A 21,104-nucleotide genomic window follows, 5' to 3' on the forward strand; every position below is an offset into this window, starting at 1 on the left:
GTTTGGTTTGCTTAATTTAAAAGGAGCAGGGAAAACACATGTATTTCAAGAAAGTGGGGTTGTGAATTATGTAATGCTCCCTCCTTTCTTTCTACCCAGCACTCACTCAACTCTCAGCTTGTGTTCCTAGCTCCTCAGCCCTTCACTCTCCACCTGACATCCACTGGCATCTCCAAAGGCCAGGACAGAGTTGCCCTACTCTATTTTCTTCCTCCTAAAGACCTTATTAGGAGATTACCTAGCCAGCCATCTGACAGACCCATTTAATATGAAGAGGATGCGATAATACACTGTAACACTTCCCTCCTGAGTGATATTTGCATTTGAACAATAATGACAATAGTAAACACATACATCCCTTTTGATGTAGGCCCGGTAGTGTTCTCTGCATTTTAGAATACTAAATCATGTAATACTCAAAACATATGAGAAAGAGACTCTAATTGTCCTCATTTTGCCCTTAATGAAACTGAGGCACAGAATAACTTGCCCAAAATCACACTGCTTTTAAGTAGTGGAGCTGAAATTTAAGCCCCTGAAGTCCAGCCTTTCTCACTGCCTTAATCTAGGAAGGTAAATAGAATTCAGATGCCATGTCAATTCCAGTGGATTGGTGGTGACTGCTTGAAGTATGAGGAATGAGAAAGAGTTCTGTGATTGATTAGCAATGCCTCCCATGGGTTCAGGATGGTGGAATTCATGGTGTTAATTCCTTAACTCAGAGGAGTACTGGAGTCAGGCCCAGGGCATGGCCGGTGAGGGAGATGCTTAAGGGCCAGTCCCTATTAAATCATATTGCAAAGTCAACTGTCTAACTTACCAGCTGAATTTGATTCTGTTCTCTTATTGTGGACTTTTTTTTTTTTTTGCCCATGAGTGTGGGGTTGGAAATGCAGAGGACACAGTATGAAGTGCATCTATGGAAAGTGTCAAGGGAAGGAGAGCAGAACAGTGACTTGGAAGGTGTGAGTTTAGGGGCTGGGGAGTTGCTCGCTCCTGCAAGCTGGTTTTGAGTCCCTCCACCTCAAGCTTGTTGATGATCACAATATCCTGGGTGCCGTTTGAACTAACTTCTCACTGAGCTAGCAAAATGCCTTCCCCTTCAACAAAGTTTCAGGTTCCCGTCGAATCACCGATAAGGACTAAGCCACAGAATTTGAGGTTGAACTAGTTCACACACCGGCATTGCTGACATCTGCAAATCTGACGCCTCCCCCCAGCACTTGGGGATGGAGAAGATGGAGTCAGAGTTGAAGCCCAATGCAGGCAACATTTTCCCTGTGACATTGTACTCCATAATGTCCCAATCGTGAAAGAACACGGATGCTGCACAAGATCATTCTTCTATGTCAGTAACTTTAAACCTGAGGAGGTTTGATGTCCCATAAGCATATTCATCTTTCTATGTTTATTCAATTAAGCCCTCCATGAATCTGCAACAACATACTGTTCGTTAATAGGAAAAGAGACCACTGGACCCCCAGGGAATATGTTGGCACAGATCTATTCCAAGGTAGGCACAAATGAAGTGTGTGTGTGTGTGTGTGTGTGTGCATGCGCACACACACATGCCTGTGTGCTTGTGTACACAAATGCCTTGAGTAGGGGTAATAAGGGAGAGAAGAGCAGAGAGGGAAAGTAGGAAAAGAGGTCTTCGAGCTTAGGACTGAAATAAACAAGAGGAATTTTTAATCAGAACTAAATCTAAGTACTCCTCGTAGAGAGTCTCACAGGTATTGGTTTTTGGATAGGGAGAAAAACAAACATGTAATTTTAGTGTCTCCATAGGAAGAAGGCTGCAGATCTGTTAGGAGAACCCCTCACGTAAATTTGAAAATAGCTTACATATAGGAAAATCAGGTTTTTTGGTGTGTTTTTTTTTTTTTTTCCTTCCTCTTCTTCTTTTAGCAACATTAACATGGTCAAACAGCAGAAGAGAGAATTCTACTAATGAAGTCAGTCCCATCAAGTTCAAGCCTAGTAATACTGCCATCAGGGCTCGGTAGGGAATCTAATCATTTGCAGCTCAGACCAGAATAACGTGGAAATCCCATTTGTTTTGAGTTATGTTACTACAGTGGAGAAGGCAATGGCACCCCACTCCAGTACTCTTGCCTGGAAAATCCCATGAATGGAGGAGCCTGGCGGGCTGCAGTCCATGGGGTCGCTGAGAGTCGGACACGACTGAGTGACTTCACTTTCACTTTTCACTTTCCTGCGAATCGAATCATTTGCAGCTCAGACCAGAATAACGTGGAAATCCCATTTGTTTTGAGTTATGTTACTACGGTGGAGAAGGCAATGGCACCCCACTCCAGTACTCTTGCCTGGAAAATCCCATGGATGGAGGAGCCTGGCGGGCTGCAGTCCATGGGGTCGCTGAGAGTCGGACACGACTGAGTGACTTCACTTTCACTTTTCACTTTCCTGCATTGGAGAAGGAAATGGCAACCCACTCCAGTGTTCTTGCCTGGAGAATCCCGGGGACAGGGGAGCCTGGTGGGCTTCCGTCTATGGGGTCGCACAGAGTCGGCCACGACTGAAGCGACTTAGCAGCAGTAGCAGCAGCATGTTACTACGGATGCTGAAGGCAGATCCAGGAAGTACAAGTGAAGGGAGTTGAAGAGAGAAGGATTGAAAGAAGAGGGGAAAGATATTTTCGCAACCATGTGATTCATAGATAAGAAATCTTGGAGGTGTGGAGTGTCTCAGACCCCACTGTTTCAGGACAACACACTTTATTCAGAGAAGGTTACAGTAATAGACTCAAAATATCAGTCATAAAGGAAGTTGAGGAAATGTGTTGAGTAATCATGAATTGATACTACAATTACCCTAAATTTTCAAGTTTCCAGTTAAAGCCAATAGTTGTTTTGTAACAGAATCTAAGGAACATGGCTATCATGTGGGTTTAAGAGAACGAGAGCTTCGTCCTCAATTCTTAAGCTCTGCTTCAGGATGAAACAGGATTACCGTAGGAGGGGGCAGACTAGAACACTTAGAGACTGTAAATGACTTCTGTCCATTCAGAAATACCATTAACAGTTGTGGCTTATCTCAGGACTTCAGTGTAAAGAAAGATGAAAGCTGTGAGATATTTGAGTGACGTTCACAGGGGTACAATACATCCTTTGGAACACTCGAGTGCTGCTAAGGCTAGTGACTAGTGACTCCTCAGGTCAGTAAGCGAAGGAAGGAAACGAGGGAATGACTTTCTCTTTTCTAGGAGTAAACTCTCCTAAGAAGAAGCAGGAATGCCAACAACCGTGTGAGGAGGAGTCTTTAGAAAGGTGTGTTTGGTGGAGGATCCAAGGAGGAGGTTGGTCTCCTAGGATCTTCCTGAAATCTCTGGTGTTAGCTTTTCAAAATTAAGCAGTTTCCAGTAATGGCTCCTAAATGAAGACATTCTCAGGTGGAGACATCATGAAAGGGGGCAGTGCATCTGAGGAAGAAAGGTAAGGCTGACCTTGACATTGATGAGCACTGCGCAGACCCATCTGACCTGAGTGCTCTGAGAAAACAGCTGCTTCATCTGAGTAGTAACAGGACTAGGCTCCCTGGTGTATAAAGCAGGGGATTGCCCTGTTAGGAATCTCAAAAGCCATGGCCACAGGCATCAGCCAGCTTCTCAGATCGGAGTCAGGCCAGAGGTACATGCTATCACGAAAGGGCCTTTGAGCTGTGTCCCACCTTAGTGGCCTTCCCATGGCTGCTGAATGCAGCTGATTTATGCCTCCCCAGATAGCTACACAACATTTCATAAACAATTGCCATCTTAAACCTAAGAGAAAGGATGTGATATAGGTACAGCTATCATCTTTTTAAAATGTATTTATTCTTTTCGGCTGTGGTGAGTCTTAGTTGCGATGCCCTGACTCTTTGTCATGATGCGGGCTTCTCTCTAATTGTGGGCTCAGTAGTTGCAGTAAGTGGACTTCGTTGCCCCATGGCATGTGGGATCTTAGTTCCCCGACCAGGAATTGAACCTGTGCCTCTTGCATTGGAAGGCAGATTCTTAACCACTGGACCACCAGAGAAGTCCCTATCATCAAGTTTTTATTACATACCACACAAATGCCTGAGCACACCAATAAAAAGGAAGGGAAAAAAAAAGACTTCTTGGCTGCTGCACTGGGGAAGTCTCCATATCTAGACAGGGCAGTGTCAAGTCTGGTGGGGCGGATGTCTCTTAATGTTCGCAGAGTTGAGACTGACCTCTTCTTCCTTGACTCCTTAAGCTCTTATCAATTCAACGGCCAGAGGTTGGCCTTGTTGGCCTTTTATTTAACTACCTTTGCTCCTTCGTGACCAGTTTTGAAATACTTGTTAGCAATGGCATTTTTTTTTTCCTTCAAAAGATAGAGGCAATGGGTGGGAGAGAACTCCAGCCACTCTGCCCGCCCCTGCCCTCCACCGCCCACCCCTGAGGGGCGCCTGTGACCCTGGGGCCCTGCAGAACACTGTCTGAGAGACTCTAGCAGGACAGAAAAGCTGCTGCCTGAGTTCCTGAGCTTATCTTGCCTCTGCTGCTGCTGTGTAAACTCTAGGTTGTTTCTCATTTCTCTTTCTTCAAGGTAAAGAGTTTTCTTACTCTTCCTTGAAAATATTATTTCTTTCTCTTGATTTCCACCTCTCTTTTGTAACCAGATCTTAACAGATACCCTGTTATTATTTAGAGAAGCAGATTTCAAAGTGAGTTGATAGAGTAGATACAGTTCATTGTAGTCATGTAATTGATGAAGTTGGTAACTGTGGTTATGTAAGAGAATATTTCTATTCTTAAGAAAGACACTGAAGTATTTAGGGCTCAAGGACCATGCTGTATACACATTCTCCTCAGACAGTTCATAGGACAAAGTATGTGTATCCGTTTAGAAAAAGAGAGAGGGGGAAAAAAATGTTTAAGCAAGTCACTGTGAATAATAAAGTCAAAATTGTGTGGATCAGAATACCATTCTTCAGGCCAAAATTCACCATAGACATTTAGAGCCAAGAGCCCACCTAAAGCCTATGGTTTTCTGTGCTTCAGCTTGCATAGACCTGTCATGATGCATCAAGGCTTCTTCGTTCCCCCTGAAACTTTAGGTGCAAATGAGCTGTTGGGATGGTTTTCAGAGAGAAATGAAGAGCCCCTTCCTCAGAGGCTGGGAGAGTCTGGATCTCCTATTTTAGTCCAAGGAAACTAAATGGCACTCACAACCCCAAATATTCAGTGATTCACCCCACAGTAATAGAGCAGCCTTGGAAAACTCCCTGGAGGGATTAATCTTAATCGGCAATTAAGATAAAGTCAGGGCACATGCTAATCCAGGGCTTAATCGAAGACATTTTAATGTGCTGCTGTGGTGTGGATGTGAGACTAGATTTCCACTCACTGAGCCTGGAATGTGGGCATGAGGAGCGGGTACACAGCAGACAGACAGCCTGCCCATCCAGTGGCTACAGGAGGTTTTGTGAGAGCACTGGGCAGTCTTGGCTTAGCTACCCCATGGGTCGTTCGCCCTACTGTATGGCTCCCAGGTAAATGAAAGCCCTTCCATCTTTGCAGCAAGGAAACCAGAGCCAAAAGGGAAAGCAAGTTCCTAACAAGGTGTGTGGATCACCTCTTGCCTGGCTACCCTGTTCCAAGAGCCCTGGTTCTTGAGATGATTAATGGATCCCACGAGGTGTGGTGACCAGTAGGCATACAAAGAAAAGCAGAATCAAAAGATGAAAACAAAATAGCTTTCAAAGAAAGTTAAAGCCAGTATTATTGTTGTGTTCTTCCTAGAATTTCCTTCTCTGAGTATTTCTAAATCCAGACCATCATGCGATATAGTTTGTGAGTGTAAATTCCCAGGGACCGTCACACAGGACCCAGCTTAGCCTGGCACGTGCTGTCTAGCTGGTTTTCTCTCCACTTGTGTCATTTTTAGGACACATCTTGTCAGTCATGATGTGAAGATAAAATGCTGGCATTAAGTTGGAAATCCTCTTGAGAAACCCAAATATCCAGGTTAAACAGTATACACTTTAGAGAAGTTTATTTTGTGTTCTTATCCTCATCACTAAATGCACTCCGGACATCGTGCTGCTGCTGCTACTGCTGCTGCTAAGTCGCTTCAGTCGTGTCCTACTCTGTGCGACCCCATAGACGGCAGCCCACCAGGCTCCACCGTCCCTGGGATTCTCCAGGCAAGAATACTGGAGCGGGTTGCCATTTCCTTCTCCAGTGCATGAAAGGGAAAAGTGAAAGTGAAGTCTCTCAGTCATGTCCGACTCTTAGCACCCCATGGACTGCAGCCTACCAGGCTCCTCCATCCATGGGATTTTCCAGGCAAGAGTACTGGAGTGGGGTGCCATTGCCTTCTCTGAGACATCATGCTACCTGTCTTTTTCCAAGATCACATGTATCCTCAGGACCTGGGAGGCAGGTGGGTACCAAGCCGTTCTCCCAGATGAGGCAGCTGACATTGGAAGACAGAGTTTTGCATTACTTACTCATGTGTCCATGAATAAATCCATGAAATCGATCTGGCTGTGAAACTTTTCATCATGCCTGTAGCTGAATGCATGTGTGAGGGCTTCCACTGTGGCCAGTGGCTCATACTGTGGAGAAGGTGCTATGCCTTCCCTCCATGCAAGAAACCAAGCAAACTGGAAGCTGCAGAAGGGATGGACTCTGTGACAATCAACAGTCACTTTTGAAACCACTAGTTATCTGGGATCACTGACCACAAAGCCTAGGGCTGGACCCTATGAAGTATACTAAAAGGTGTAAGGTAAGGCTGCTTTCACCCAGGGGCTTGTGCCTTCGTAGAAAGAGTGCAACATACAGGGGAAATGATTACTCAGGCTACTCGCGTGTAAGAGGCACCAGTGTATGGTCCAGAGAGAAAGTTGGATCTGAATGCGGCAAGAGGTTACTTTTGGCTGGGTGTTCTGGGAAGGCTTCTTGGAAGAGGTACCTTTGAATAATCCAGGGAGAGAGAAGGAAAGGAGGCCCAGATGGAAAAATAACCCAAACTCAGAGGCTGGTAAATGGAGCACAGTAGGAGGGAGGGGAGGTCGGATATAAAAGAAAAGAAGGCAGAGAGAAAAGAGTCAGAGTCAGCGTATGAAGGAAAGGCTTAGAAGTCCTTGTTTAAGAGTTGAGGCCTGTCTTCTTACACACTGCAGATAGGCATGTCAGATTTAGAAAAACACAAAGCAAAGCAGCATCTAGTTAGATTTCGATTTTAGGTGAACAGAGAATAATTCTTACATCTCAAATATCGCATAGGACATACTTATAGAGAAATTCTTCATTATTTATCTAAAATTCAGGGGTAAGTGGTATCCTGTATCTTACCAGGTCACCCCGTTTTGAAATAGAAGCTCATGAGGATAAATCTCTTCCAAAATGAAGTCTAAAAATCAAATATAAAGACCTTAGGTATTATGAAACCTTACTCATCATATATGTTTCTTTATGGGAAAGCTCAATGGAAATATCATGCCCCATCTAAGGGACTCCCTATAGGTGAAATGCATGAATTAACTGGTTATAAGGTAATAACCTGGTTATAAGATGTGCCTTAACATTTACCATGAATTCAACAGTATTACCAATGAAGAATTTGACCCTAGGAAGGCTGATTAACGTTGAGCTGGGACTGGGCTTTGAAAACATCATTTCTGACAAACCCTCGACTTTTAGATCTAGACTTTCTCCACCTACCTGTGTGTGCTGGAAAGTTAAGTGAAAAGGAGATCTGATGTAATAGTGAAAGTGTAAGTCGCTCAGTTGTGTCTGACTCTGAGACCCCATGGACTATAACCTGCTAGGCTCCTCTGTCCATGAAATTCTCTAAGCAAGAATACTGGAGTGGGTTGCCATTCCCTTCTCCAGGGGATCTTCCCAACCCAGGGATTGAACCCAGGTCTCGATCCTGCTATTTGCATAGCAGGCAAATTGTTTAAGCTTGACGTAAAAAGGCATGATAGGAAATTAATATTTGACCACTACAATTTTCAGTTTTCATTAAAATCTTTTTTTTTCTCCAAGAACACGTCATCTATTTCTTGAACATTTGTAGTTTTAATAATGTTAATGGGCAGCATTCAGAAACAAAACGTCCCTTAACAGAGGTATAAACTGTGCCTTTTAAAATGACTTTTCTTCCGTACCCTGGTACCACAGTACCAATAATGAACACTCCTACCCAATCAAAATAGGAAAACAAAATTGGAGCTGTGTCAGCATCTTGGCTGCAAATAAAACTCAAAACAGGTTATAGCACATGCTAGGAATACAAAATAAGGTTAGAAATAATGCTTCAGCTGTGAGTTCTTCGGGCTGTGGAAATAATAGCACATAATTTAGTAGAGGGGAACTAGGGAGTCAGCATACACAGGAAAAATGAAAGAAGCTAGAAAAATGCAGGGGGTAGGAAACAGTAGGGAGAGATTTGAGAGGGACACTGGGTGGTTTATTATCAGAGGAGAAGAAGGAGAAAGACCTACTAGCCTCTTCAGAGAAGGCCCAGGAGGATAGAGGCTGGACTGTTTGAGGTTTTTATTTTTTAATAATTTTATTTATTTTTTTATTTATTTTTGGCTATTCTGGGTCTTCGTTGCTGTGTGCAGGCTTTTTTCTCTAGTTGTGACAACTGGGGGCTGCTCTTGAGTTGTAGTGTGCAGGCTTTTCATTGCAGTGACTTCTGTTGTTGCAGAGCGCAGACGTCAGGGTGCAGGCTTCAGTCATCATGGTGCATGGGCTGAGTTGCTCCGCAGCATGTGGCATCTTCCCAGACCAGGTATCAAACCTGTGTCTCCTGCATTGGCAGGTGAATTCTTTATCACTGACCCACCAGGGAAGCCTGATGGTTGAGTTCTATATACACTGCTCATAGTAAGTTTTCAAGATGGTTCTCAGTGGACCTCAGGTTTCAGAGAATCAAGCCGGTTATGTTAGGGTTTGGACCATCAATATCTGACTTTCAAAAAGACCAGAAAGAAAGAATTTACTTTTCTTACCTGGTGACTGGTACATTCAAGGGATATTAATTCTGTTAGTCTAAGATCATCCCCTAAATCCTAACCAAATATAGGTCTAGATATTCAGATGTCAGTTCACCATTTCAACAGAATAGATTTTTTGTTTCTTTTTACAAACTTCTCAAGATATCACTGGTCCAGATTCCTCTCTCTCCAGCTTCCATCCCTTAAGAGCACCTGATCCTGGTGAATAAAGAAGAAACAAAATAGTTAACAGGTTTTCTGCTTCATACTGTACTTGCAAAGAGCTTATTGAGACAGTTATCTTAAATAGCAGTTTGCACATTTACTTTCATTCTAACTCAATTAAAGAGTATTTTGCATAACAAATATTGATCATGGAAGCTAATTTCCCTTTGTACTTTTACTTCCAGCACTAACAGTTAAGAATCTGTTACTAAGGGAAAAGAAGGGACTTTCTTTGCCCTCCCTTAACACTAGGAAAAATAATTCAAAAAATGTGATCTGTGCCATACACCAATCCACCATACATCCAGTGGTACAGAGGGCATCAGTGGCCTGGTGATGATGTTGGCCATAATTCCTCAGGCTCTGTTCACATTTTAGGAATAACCACACCTGCTGCTGCTGCTGCTGCTAAGTCGCTTCAGTCGTGTCCAACTCTGTGCGACCCCATAGACGGCAGCCCACCAGGCTCCCCCATCCCTGGGATTCTCCAGGCAAGAACACTGGAGTGGATTGCCATTTCCTTCTCCAATGTATGAAAGTGAAAAGTCGAGTGAAGTCGCTCAGTCATGTCCGACTCTTCACGACCCCATGGACTGCAGCCTACCAGGCTCCTCCGTCCATGGTCTTTTCCAGGCAAGAGTACTGGAGTGGGGTGCCATTGCCTTCTCCAACCACACCTGCAGTGCACATTCAGTGAAGCTTTGCTCAGGTTGAGGAACAAAAACATGCTGATTACAACTCCCTTCAATGCACTACTGCCTCTCCTCTGTATCCTCTCTTGAAATAATCCTTCTGTAAGAAGACATGTTTCTCACCTTTAATAATTCATTGCCAAAGTCAACTCTTCCCTCTTGCCTGGTCATTCCTTTTTCATTGTCTACATGTGATGAGTTCATTAGAGAGAATACAAATCCATTTTATAAGGCCAGCCTTCCTGCTTTTTCTGTATGCCTGCTCTTCAATTTACCACCTACTTACAAGTCGGGCGCGAGATGGAGTTTAAGCTTTGGGCTCTGGTTTGGTTTATTCCATGCTTATGCTATTCTGTAAGTTATTTAATGAGATCTTTAGTGGTTTGCTGTCGAGACAATTATTTTACATATTCAGAGATAGTATGGGAGTAGAGGATAAAATTGGGAAGTTCAGTTGAGACCAGTGATTTGGAGGGAAATCTGTCTATTCAGAGTTTCCCATGCCCTGTGGGAGAAAGAGATGTTTGGCCAGCCCTCAGCTCACACCTGGTCACACCTGCCATCCTTTCATGTATCTTCTCAGGCTCTTGGTAGCATCGGTCATTTCCTGGCTGAGTTTACAGCTGTGTCATGATCCTGCAGTGCACATAGGCCAGTTTCTCATTATCCATGTGATACCCAGCAAGTTTCTAATGTGTTTTCATTCTGAAGCCACTTGATAAACTTATCTGGGTATTGAAAGCAGTGCTTGTATACAGTTATCTGACACTGGGAGAGTGAGTGGCAATCGTGTTAGGTGTTGAGTGTGGAGGCTAACTCAGCATTCAGTGATGGGGCAGGGGAATACAAACTAAAGCATACGTGAAATGTACTGTTGACCCTTCCAAGTTAATTTCACTTCCCCAGGGAGACTTGGACAGGTGTATGGTTCAGCTCACTCCATTCCATAGACTACCCTGAGTTGAATACTTACTGCATATCAAGCACCTGTGCTAGGCGTGTGGGGTGCAGGGATGAATGTGATATGATCCTGCTCTTAAGGACCTGGCAGTCACCCAAGAGGAAACTATGACCTTCTACTGTAGGACACTGAAAAAAATAAGAATGGAGGCTGCAAGGGCTCCAAGGTCAGAATGACGGACTCAGGGTTTCATGAAAACCTTCACAGAGGAGCTGGCAATTAAACTGGGTTTTGCAAGATGGGGAGGCATTTCCAAGTCCAAAAGGAAAGGTAAGAGGAGAGCATTCAAGGCAGAGGGAAAAGGCTATGCAAAGGCAAGAAGAGAGAAAATGATATGGACTATCTGGGATATAGTGAGAAGTTAAGTGTGGCTGAGCCCTAGCATCACTGAGTGAGAATGGAGAGGAGAGGGTGGGTCCAAGAGCTCTTGGTACACCCTTCCCAGGAAGTGTGCATTGCTAATTGGAAAGGATGCTTCAAAGCTAATAGCTCTAGTTCCAACACCCAACTCTGTACTCATCAGCTGTGTGAAATACTGCAAGTTACTTAAGAGCAGGGAGCCTCAATTTTCCCTTGTGCAAAATGAGTATTAGAATCCTGTGTGTTGTGTGTTTTAGTCACTCAGTCGTGTCCGCCTCTTTGCAACCCTATGGACTGAGGCCTACAAGGCTCCTCTGTCCATGGGATTCTTCAGACGAGAATACTGGAGTAGGTTTCCATTTCCTTCTCCAGAGGATCTTCCCAACCCAGGGGTTGAGCCTGGGTCTCCTGCATTGCAGGCAGATTCTTTGCCACTGAGCCACCAGGAAAGCATTATTAGAATCCTAGCCTTGTCGATGTGTTGAGACAATTAAATGAGATGACATCTCTTTAGCATCTTCTGGTGTTTCCCAAATACGCCAGTTATCATTATCTGCCTTTGTGTGTGTCCTTACCACGGGTCACCAACTCAAAAGGCCAGTGGCCCAGCGGGTAACATAAAGATAACAAGACAGCCATGTCTAAGGTGCTTAATGTCATCTGTCGCTCACCTGAGTTGAGAAAGAACATCTAAAACAGGCCACATGCAGGTAGAAAGCCCCACACAATCACATCTTCCAATTTTCCAGGAGAAGCTGGAAGTACAGACATCTAACTAAAATTTCCCAACTTTCCTATATATATTGGCTCCTAATCCAAATTTAAAACACAGTGCAGGCAAAACAGCTCTGTGGGCCATCCACGACCTGTGGGCTGCCAGTTTATGGCCTTTGATGTCCGTCTCCTCTCTCCCATCACATTACAGGCTCCTACAGGGTGAGGGCTGCGGCTGTTAATGATTTGTATCAGGGCTGGCTCATGGCGGATGCTCCATGGCTGGAGAGCTCTGAGCGGAGCCACATACAGACACAGGCACCGGGGTGAGGAAAAGCCAGCCAACAAGTGAGGTGTTCAAAAGTGCAGAATTCAAAGGGTGACCCAGTGCCATAGCACAAGCCCGGGAATGAAAAACTTTTAAAACTCGGCCCCAGCAAGAAGCTCCTGGGAGAGAAGCAGATCCTTGGGAAAAAAAAAAAAATGCAGTCTGTGAAGGGCAAAGTTTGACCATCTATTAAACAGCAAGTTACAATAGGCGAGTGTGGAGATCAGAGGAGCCGGGATTAATGTACACACATCTATACAGGGAACTTTGATGCTTTCAAATGCCTGCTCGCCATCTGAAAATCAGGCAGCAGGCATCGCCTACATATTTCACAGCAGTCTACCTGTCTGGGTGTTTGGGCTTGACAGCAGGAAGCTCTTTGAAATGAGGCTCAGGCATTTCAAACACTTCTGCTTGAATATCCAGTTTGTATATTCTGCTGATGGCTTTTTAAATTTTTTTATCTCTCTCTTTTTTTTTTTTTTTTTACTAATTTTGGACTTGCTTATGAAGTCAGAAGTCTGCAAAAGAACAAATTACAAAGCTAAGATGCCTTATGTCATGTCAGTAATCAAATACAGACTCCCATGCTCACACACAATCCTGGGTAACGAGGAAGGAAAAGAAGTTTTATTCACAGATCAGAGCTGTTTTCAACAACAGTCCGGTTTAAAAAGTGCCAAATGTTTGAACCATTTGACTCCTGCCCAGATAATTTCATAATGGTTTAGGCAGGGATGTTTATGACTTTCGATGAGTAATAAATAATTTAGAAGCCACTCATTAAAACCTTCTAAATTACAGACACTGCAGGCAAATCCCTTCTTTTAAGAAGGAAAGGATGACCTGAAAATTGGTCCCCTGTCTCTTGCCTTCTTGCCTTTGATTCTTTTTTTTTTTTCTCTTCTTATTCTTCTTACTAGCAGAGTAAAATACCCGCATTAGAAGATTCACAGCCCAATGGTATCGGAGGAAGTGAAACCAGGACACACAATCCTAGTGAGATTCTGGGGAAAAAGCTGAAGATTTTAATCTTTATTCTCAGGTGCACTCATGTCTTGTTCATCCCCTTGAAATGTAAGGGATGATGTCCTGGCTGAGAAGGAGAACCTGATGATTTGCATAAGCGAGGTTCTGTGACTCAGGTTTTCAAAGCTGCTACACAGGAGACCAAAAAAAAAAAGATCCTTGTCCACATCGTGATGGAGGTGTGGTGGCTTGGCTCTGTCTTCTGCCACCACATCGTAAGGCCTTGATTGTGGGGTGTGGGAATCTTGCACAAGACCTAGCCAAGCCAGAGAGGATTAGTTTTAATTTCATTCAAAAACTGTAAGTAGGAGAAAAGGTTGTCAGTATCCCAGGGCAATACTTAGGAACTGGTACAAGTAGGTATGAGTTTGGAGAATGACAGGAAGACCATGATTCTAAGGTGATCTCAAGTTCTCCCAGGCCAAAATCAGTGGGTACCATGGAATTAATTTTCACTAGGTTCAGTGGGGAATCTTGGGAGCAGGGACCCATAGATATCAAAGGTACAAAACCAAACTGTAAACTTGATTCTCCTATTTTCCAATAGCCTGTTTCAGCAAGAGAGAGAGAACGGAATCAGAAATATGCTGTAGATTGGAGGGTCTTCCCATTCTTTGCGTAATGTAAGCATTTAATTTCCACTGCTTTGCCAACCATATTGAAATGTAACATCCACATGCCCATTGAGATAGAATCAAGGCTACACAGGATGCTGTCTTTGGCAGTAATGATCTCAAGGCTGCCCTCCATTCACTGAGGCAAGACATCAAGAGGGCACACTTCTGGTTCCAGGCACAGAAGTCACCTCAGCTACATGATGAACACATTTTTTAAGATGTCCCTTTTATGGTTTCTTAAATGACAAGGCATTTTAAACACAACCTGATAAAGGGACACAATCATAAAGTAATGTGACTGGGAAGGAAGGTATATTATGTGAGCAGGAGTGTCAAAGCGGAGCTTTATCAATGAGTGGGATTTCCTGTAAGTCAAAAGATAAATGAATTAGTAACTCAGAGTAATTAAAAAAAATACATATCTAGATGAAAGCTTGGATAAGTTTGATCCCTTTCAGCCAATAAAGTATGATCTCTAATTAGATTTCCACGTAGACGGTGCAGGCTTGGAGTACATTTCTGAATCTAGTTGACCTTTTCAGCTGGAGAAGTCAAATGATTTCCATTCCATGCTCTTTAATTCTGGAGGAATTTCTAATTTGTTGCCAGAGATAAAGATTCACTCCAAACAGGAAAAAAAAAGTTTTAAATAGTCCAGAGGCTCATTTATAAAATATTAAAATCTCGGAGTTGGGAGAACCCTAAGAGATCACTTTATTCATTCCCTGTGTTTTACTGAAAATAAAACAGAGGACTGGAGAAAGTCAAAGACTGAGCCAAGGTCACTCAGGGACGTAGCACCCAGGACTAGAACCCACATCTCCTGCTCTGCACCCCAGACTCCCTGAGAGGCTAGTTTCCCATCTGCCTGCCAGCCTTTCTAGAGTCATCTTTATTGTTGCGAATCAAAGCTCCCTCTCTGAACTCCATCATCAGGCCTGCTTTTGGGAAGCTTACACAGGCCGACACCTACCCTCTTGCCTTTCTAATTTCTTTTGGAAATTCTCTATTCTCTCACCTTATTAATGTTAAAACAAAACGGGTTCTTTTATTGCCACAGGCAGCAGGAAAGTGAACTTCTTGATGGAAGGAAGTGTCTTCCCTAGTGAGAGCAAGTAAATTAGTTCTGAGGTCCTCTCACTCACTGTAACTGTAATGAGAGAGACACCAGCCCTTCCTCATTAATGAGATGCCAATCACAAAGGGAGCAGCCTCGGAGAGCCTTTGGGGAGGGGGGTGGCTGGGAGAGAGTGGTGATTGGCACTGGAACCAGAAGGTAGGGAGCAGAACAGAAAAGCCTCCCAAAGTGAGAAACACACATAGATGATCTAGAATTGGAGGGGCAAATCCGGAGGGAGCTGGCAGTGTTCCTGAATGGACCCATCAGTGAAGTCTATAGGAAACATCTCTGAAATGGAGCGGGAAAACCAGGGAGCTACCATCTGACCTGTGTCCTCACACAGGCTTCTCAAGGCAAGGTTGTGATCACACTAAGTGTGACCCACAGGAGGACCCATAGTATTGGTGCCAATTGGGGTTGGTTAATAATGGGCTGCCTTGGAAAGTTGGCAGCCGCGTATCTTGTCCCTCCTCTGCCTCAGGACTTTTCAAGAGTTTAACATACTCTGTAACCTCCTAAACTTTGAGAAAGAAACTTTCTAAAAGAAAGCTAAGGATGGGACTTCCCTGGTGGTCCACTGAATAAAACTTCGCCTTCCAATGCAGGCTGTGCAGCTTCAATCTCTGGACAGGGGGCTACGGTCCCACATGCCTCCAGGTCCAAAAGCCAGAACATAAAACAGAAGCAATATTGTAACAAATTCAGTAAAAACTTTTAAAATACTTATTAAAAAAATAATTTAAAAAAAGAGAAGGCATTTGATACTGAGGAAGTCTCTTCCTTGCATGAAATAATTTCCCTGGTAGGAGACCTAGTTTTTTTGTGTTTTGTTTTGGTTGTACTGGGTCTTCATTACTGTTCACAGACTATGTGTAGTTGTGGCGAGTGGGAGCTGCTCTTCATTGCAGTACACAGGATTCTCATTGCAGTGGCTTCTCTTGTTGTGGAACATGGGTTGTAGGGTGCTTGGGCTTCAGAGTACAGGCTCAGTAGTTGAGGTACATGAGGTTAATTGCTCCATGGCATGTGGAATCTTTCTGGACCAGGGATCGAACCTGTGTCCCCTGCATTGGCAGACAGATTCCTAACCACTGCACCATCATCAGAAAAGTCCAAGACCCCAGATTTAAATTTGCCCGAGGACCAATTAATCCAGGGCAGAGGATGCATCTAAGTCCTATTTGTTCATCTCTCACCATCAAAAAATGGTTTGGGAGTAAGTCCTGCCCCTGGCAAGACAATTCTCTCTTTCCCCCTTAGCTACCCAGAACAGCACTTACCACATTGTTAAGACAGGTTGCAGAAAATATCTGTGCAAGTCCATAGGCTGCTTTTGCTTTGGTAGATTAGTAAAATTGTGTGTTTCAGAAATGAATAGAACTTCCATTTGGAATTAAGTGTCTTTTTTTTTTCTCCAGTTGTTTTTTTCCTGAAAACATTTATTTTTTATGAATATGGGTCTCTCTGAAGGTTAAGAGACTTTCAGCACTCAAAACAACTTAATAAAATGGCTGAGCACACAATTAGGCATGCTTATGTCCTTCAAGAATCAGGTAGCGGAAGTTCTAATTGGCAAAGCAGCATCTTGAATGTCATTTTCTAAACCCATTAGACCATGTCTAACAGAGAGAGAGGGGAAGCAGCAGCGCTTTACAAAACATCGATAGTGTCTCTCTTGGAGACACAATTTTAGAGTAGCAGTTAGCTGGTATTGAATTTGTAGATGTTGCAAAAAACATAGCTACAAAGCCACAATCACTTCAAGAAAAAGGACATTTGTTTAGATCATGTGCAGGCTGACCTAGTCATAGTAATAGGAGTAAATACGTATGCTGGCAAGCTGGAGACCCACTCCAGTATTCTTGCCTAGAAAATCCCATGGACAGAGGAGCCTGGTGGACTGCTATCCGTAGCATCACAGAGTCAGACAAGACTGAAGTGACTTAGCATGCATGCATGCATTGGAGAAGGAAATGCAACCCATTCTAGTATTCTTGCCTGGAGAATCCCAGGGACAGAGGAGCCTGGTGGGCTGCCATCTATGGGGTCGCACAGAGTTGGACACGACTGAAGCGACTTAGCAGCAGCTGGAGACACTTATTCATTCTCTGTGTGTGTGTGCATGCACGCGCACACACACACATTTCACACGATCTTTAAAGATGTTTAGATGCAGTAACCGGAGAAGGCAATGGCCCCCCACTCCAGTACTCTTGCCTGGAAAATCCCATGGACAGAGGAGCCTGGTAGGCTGCAGTCCATGGGGTTGCGAAGAGTTGGACACGACTGAGCGACTTCACTTTCACTTTTCACTTTCATGCATTGGAGAAGGAAATGGCAACCCACTCCAGTGTTCTTGCCTGGAGAATCCCAGGGACGGGGGGAGCCTGGTGGGCTGCCGTCTATGGGGTCGCACAGAGTCGGACACGACTGAAGCGACTTAGCAGCAGCAGCAGATGCAGTAACATGTACTCCTTTGGCTGAATTCTTGGTAATCTTTCTCAGTAGATTAGGTAAAACCTGAGCTTGTCATTTCATAGAAATACAACCACCTATGTCTTAAGTTATTCAAGCCTGGTATGATACCACGAGGTTATGATGCCATCACCTCAAGGTCTGACTGCTTTGGGTCTACTGCCATTAAATTTTAAATTAAGAACTGGAATTTTTCAATAGATCCATGTCAGAAAGCCTCCTAGAGACTTTATTTTGCCTGGAATCCCCTCATTTCATTTATTAGCCTTTTGGAAAATCTGATGAGACTCACCTAAAAATTCCATCCTTCTTTGTTGAAGGCCAACAGGAGGAATCCATGGAAAATAAAGATGCATAAAGCCAACTGCGTTTCATTTGTGAAGGTTTGTTTCTGCTAGAAGCCTGTTTTTCAGAAACTTGCTTTCTAAACCTTATGTATGTATTTTTGTCTTCTTAAGTTTTAGACACCTGGGATTTTTAAAGATAAAATCCTCGCAGATGTTTTGAATTAATTTGTTTTCAAAAGTGTGCCCATGAACTTGATTTCCAAGGACTAGATGTTTTTTTCTTCATTACCAGCCACTGTGGTTTTCAAGAAGAGAGAAACTCAACTTGTGATTGACTTGAGAGCGATAGAATCACGTTTTCCTGGGTTTTAGGAACATCTGAAACTAAGCAAAGCACCAGTGTATCACCTGACTCTGATTATTTAAAGAATAATTTTTTCAGCTTTGTCAAACCAAATTTCTCATATAGTGATTTGAATTGTGATTAGAGGCCTATGTAGATGGTTATGGGAGAAGAGTGGAAGTCTATTGAAAAAGTGGTTCCTAGGAAAATGGGGGGAATTTCAGTTTGACCTACTCAGGCATTCTGTAGAATGGGTATTTCTCCAAGCTGATAAATGAACCAGTTTTGTGGAGAATAGAAGCATTATAGTCTCAGCAAAAGCTTTAAAGTAGAAAAAGCCTGGGATAGAACATAATTTTTTTCTTTTTTAATATTGTAAGAGCATATCGCCCAGCACTTTCTTAACTAGTACGTCTAGTGAACTGACTCTTCCACACATTCACCAGAAAATAATTGATGTTTGTAATGCTGACCCTCAGGCACTACAGGATCCCAAAGTGCCTTTTGAATCATCAAAGAATGATTCATTGCGTTCTGGGTGGTTTTCTTGTTGAGCGTATTTTATTGTATGTTAATCCCTTTGAAAACTGCTAACACACCTGTGACAGGTACCAGGGGTGTGCAGTGAAGAGCACGCAGCCACAGCTGGCGAGTGGGACATTTCTTTGGTGTGCAGGCCGAGTGCCACCCTCACATCCTCCATCCCACTCCTTCGGAGGAGGTGATGCTGTCCAGGGAATCTGCTGAAATTGGTTTCTGTGAAGGTTCCCATTCAACTCCACCCTCTCCACCCCTGACTCCTTTTCCTGCACAGCTTACTAGCTGGAGCCCACATGTAAGAAGGATACCATATTCCCACCCCTGCCTGTGCCCAAAAGGAGAAGGGCCAGAACCTTGGGGCAAAGTGAATTAAGTTAACCATATGAAAGCGCTGATATTTGGCTACTTTCTGTCTACAAAAGGAGTGATTTCAAACGGCCAATTTCGGTGATTATGAATATCAGGTGCCTATTTGTAGTCGTGTCTGTGTGTGTAGATATGCATATATCAATTCAATTACTCAGACCACGCAATTAACAAGAGCACTTAAGTTCCACCAAACCATACCATTTGCTGCCCTCTGGTTTGTTAAGCAAACGGTTTTTCCTTCTGTGCTGTTCTGTAGCCATTCCAGGAATAGAACCCCAGCATGCCACAGCACTGCTGTGTATTAGGTGAAAATGGCCTTCCTATTTCTTGGTATGCTCTGTTTATATTTTAATGCTGTTTACCAATGGAATACTCTATAAATATTCTATAGTGGCTGTACAAAAGAAAGGCTCTGAAGAGCTCTTTATTAACAATCTCCCTCAAGTCAGGGTAACTATGGCAGAGAGGGCTTTATTCCATCCTCGTGAAGTCCTTGCACAGAAACAGCACTACCCTTTTTACACATAACGTTGGGGTGACATGGGAGTTACCAGCTAAATTCACAGCTGAAAGTGTCAGCTAATGAATTATTCCAATAAATTAACAGGCCTAGGGAATCCTTTTTCAGTCCCATTCCCGTGCTCCTTCATTAGCAAATACTCTGAATGTAGGCGCCAAATCAGTGAGGGGTCCAGAGAATGTTTAGCCCACATTCACCTCCTCCACCATCCCCCTATTCCAACAAAGTCTAAATTTTATTTTAACATCAATCATCAATTGACATTAGTTAGAAAAACATTCTTCCAAAGGTCAGTTTGAAACATACAAAAAAAAATTTAAGAAAACTCAGAACACATAATGAAGCAAACTGAAACTTGAAAAAAAAACAAAAACAAAAACCATTATTTTGGGTGTTATGAATTTAAAACTATGAAAAAAATAGTCCAAATTCATGCATTAAAATTTTTTAAATACTGAGCAGCTATTGAGCAATTGACTAGTAAGTCTCAAATACTCTCAGACTGATCTTTGTACCAAAGAAATGAAAACAAAAATGACAAATTATTTGGTATTTCCGTGATGGGAGGGAAATAATGGTAATATTTTTCGCTTATCATTGTATTGGAGATGGTAGCCCATATCTTACTTTCAGCCAGATAGGCTTAGCTGGCAGGATAATATTTGGGGAAATTCTAGGGAGAAGGAAGAATGAAGCCAGCAGCCCCTGGGATCCACAGGGCAGCATTTGGCATGCACTTCTTCGAGGCCTCCCCAGAAGTGGTTAATCAGAGAGCAGGGACGATGTCAGATTACATTAGAGGCAGATTTCTCTCTGTTCATGGGCAAATCTGAGACGGCCAGTCTTTCAGGTCTGGAGCTGCGGTTGCACGCAGAATGTGATCCTCAAAATGAAATGCCAGCGTTTAATCCTTCCAGCTACTCAGCTTCCTCATTATCCCCTTGTGGGAATTGTGGTTGCTACTGACTTAAAGCTGTCCCCCCGCCCCTCTGCTTGGTGATGCATTAATTGCTAGAGGTGGCCCTGAGGTTTACCTCAGCCTGGACTCCAGTGGAGGGTCTTATCATGAGAATTCAATTTGTCTCAGGATGAAATCTAGTAGAATGCATGTCTAAACCTGGAAGCGCACAGTGCTGTGTATATGTTTATGTGTGATGTGATATTCACCCTCAAACACAGTCTGGACTGGCCTCTGTGGGTCAGGGCTCTCAGCCTGTTCCCTTGGGCTCTCCTTAGGGAATATTTCTTAGCAGAGCACATTTTTGTTACGTGAGGCCATAGCTACATGTGGCCACTGAATCAACCATTTTACGTCAGTTAGTTCTTTCCAGTTGTCCTAATGACATTTCATTCAGCATTAGATTGGATTAGAATAGGTTGATATAGTTCAACTAAATCAAGGTGTAGGAAGAAAAAAAAAAAAAAGAAAACAATCAAACAAAAAGCACTGCATTGTAAATCTAGAAAATTTTTCCAACATCAGCTCAGTTACTAACTCAAATCTCTTGACCTCTCTGAATCTTGTTTTTGTTTTGGGGTATT

At 43.3% G+C, this 21,104-nt stretch overlaps 1 protein-coding gene and 2 long non-coding RNA genes across 5 annotated transcripts in view; all 3 read left to right on the top strand.

Annotated features, from left to right (window-relative positions):
• The window catches only part of RORA (RAR related orphan receptor A), a 796,368-nt gene that overhangs the window by 485,611 nt on the left and 289,653 nt on the right, over nt 1-21,104 (top strand). The gene's annotated exons all lie outside the window — the stretch shown is intronic.
• Nucleotides 1-21,104, top strand: part of LOC145512878 (uncharacterized) — a 93,546-nt gene that overhangs the window by 5,810 nt on the left and 66,632 nt on the right. The window lies entirely within an intron of this gene.
• LOC145512879 (uncharacterized) lies at nt 5,244-19,941 on the top strand. The gene is made up of 2 exons (XR_014058890.1): nt 5,244-6,067; nt 17,473-19,941. It is a non-coding gene; the product is annotated as an uncharacterized LOC145512879 (long non-coding RNA).

Source organism: Giraffa tippelskirchi, chromosome 7 (assembly GCF_054371585.1).
Source record: "Giraffa tippelskirchi isolate mGirTip1 chromosome 7, T2T-mGirTip1v1.2.pri, whole genome shotgun sequence".
In the NCBI taxonomy this organism is placed as follows: domain Eukaryota; kingdom Metazoa; phylum Chordata; class Mammalia; order Artiodactyla; family Giraffidae; genus Giraffa; species Giraffa tippelskirchi.